Here is a 2453-nt window from a genome sequence, read left to right on the forward strand (position 1 = left end):
GCGCGCGCTTGGTTACCACAAGTATGATAATTAAGGAAAGTGTTACTAGGTTGGCAAAAGGTCGGTAACTAAGGAAACAAGCTATTACCTCGTTATTGTGGTATCAGTAATAAATAATAGATGTGGAATCATTATCTGATAATACATTAGATAATAATAAAGGATTCATGAAGAAAATAATTTGAAATATTAATAAAATGATAATGTAACAAAGGTGTTTGCTGGTTTGATGAAATATGAATGGAGGGTATGAAACCAAATATGATTTAATATTAGAGTGAATATATGATTGTTTAGGGATAATCATGTGTTGGTATAAGTGCTATTGATTGTGTCGTGGGGGTGACATCGTCTGACAACAAAGGAGGCTCTCTATCGTGTCTCCCGGTTGTGGGGTGTTGTGTGTTGAAAAAATTATAATTAATTTTTGGGAGTAGCCACATAGTATTATGGTCACTAGAAATCTATGGTCTACAAGAATCTAAGTAAGGGACTGGCTATGCAAGGAAAAGACGCATCACCCACAGTATATCTTACCTAAGGTAAGTTGCATTGTTGTTTGATTGTTTTTTAAGTTAAGTTTTTATTTATTGGTCTTATATAAGGCTCAAGACAAATCTCTCTTCATGAGAGAATCTCTACCTTATCAGATTAAATCCTAACTGTTTTAAAGTCTAAATTTTAGCATCATATTTATTTACACTTTGTATCTTTAATACTTGAGGGTGTACTTTATCATGTAATTTTATACCCATAAATATTAAAGTCTAGATATGGATCCTAGAGAAGAAAATTGAAAAAATATTTCTTGATATTTTGGCCAAACCCCAATGGATGATCATAAACTAGTTATGATATCCATTTTTGGGTTTTCAAAACATGAGAAATATGTAAATGTTTTTATGAAAATATGCTTGGAAAATTTTTAGGATTTGGTCGTATGCATGAAAACAATTTTAAAAATAAAAATTGATTTAAAAGTTCTTATGAGATTTTTTGAAAATATTTTTAATTTTTTTTGAAATATTTTGGAGAAAATCGGGTATTTTAATACCGGATTTGTATTTTACAGTGTAAATATATAGCACGATATTATGCACAATTAATAGAAAAATATTTAAGAAAATCACAAATTTTTTTAAAGGATTTTTGAAAATTTTTTGGAATTTTTTGTTTTTTTAAAAGGAAATATATAATATAATATTATATATTAATTAAATATTATTAAAAATGTAAGCCGGCTTGACCCAGATAACTGGGCCAAGTAATAAGCCCAAGGATCGGCCTAAAAAATCTTTAGGGCAGGGCTGGACCCAGCCCAAAAATTTGGGATGGGCTAACACTAGCCCAGCCCAATAACAATTTGAAATCTTTGTAGAACGTGAATAGTGTTCACGTTCTGCACGTAACCGAAATGGTTGCAGAAAAACGGAGCTTGATGGAGGAGCAGCTACCAAGTTCTATGGTCACGGTCGTGATCAGGAGGTTAAGCTGATGGTCTGGGCGGTGTCGTTGCAAGGAACGGTGGAGCAGTTGGCGATCAGTGGTAGAGGAAGCAAAAGAAGAAGAAAATGAGAAGCTGTAGAGAGGAGAGAGAAAGGTTCATGGTGGCTCTCAGTGGCCGATAGGTAGCTTCCTATAGCGGAGCTAGTAGTGGATAAGCTATTGGTGGCTTTGGTTGATGGTTGGAACGGCGAAGAGAGAAAGAGTGAAAAACACTGTAGAAAAAAGAGGAGAGAGGCTGGGTTTTTTATTTTATTTTCGAACCCCAATTTCTCCTCCTTCAAGCCATCAACTTCGCCTCTATTTATAACTGATGAAAGAGGGTAATCTTGTCTACACAAGGAAAAAAACTCAACCCTTGATTCAGTCGAGAAGCATCCCAACCATTGGCTCAAAGTGTGCCTCATGAGTTGTTCAAACTGTAGAAAAGGCTGCTTGAGTTAGCCTCTTTAGGTCGGCGCCGGCGTCATCTCATCGTCATTCAAATTGAATTGTTCATTCAGCGTTGTAAAGAAACTGCATGGGATCATTTTCGAGCACTTTTTGTTAGATTTGATGGAGTAATGAAACATTAAGTGCATCTAAAAAGTAGTCACCTAGGCAGCATTTTTAGGCAAAGTCAGGGAAGACAATGAACAGTATCAAACGACGCATCGTCTGGTTTTTTTTTCAAAACAACGTCGTTTTGGATTAGTTAGAATTTTTAACGATTTTCAATTCAGTCCTCCATCATTCAATTGATTTCAATTAAACCCCTAATTAACCCTAAATCATTAATTTAATGCAATTAAGCGCCTAACGAACTTCAATTAGAACCCTTAATTGACCATTAATTCCAATTTCTTCAATTTTGCCCTTGGTTTTTACTAATTAAGCCCCTAAATTGTGACAAATTTTGCAGATTGGTCCTTAGTTTTGAATTTCTTTAATTTGGCCCCTGATTGACCCCA

Source organism: Populus euphratica, unplaced genomic scaffold (assembly GCF_000495115.2).
Source record: "Populus euphratica unplaced genomic scaffold, PopEup_1.0 scaffold12.1, whole genome shotgun sequence".
NCBI classification, from domain to species: domain Eukaryota; kingdom Viridiplantae; phylum Streptophyta; class Magnoliopsida; order Malpighiales; family Salicaceae; genus Populus; species Populus euphratica.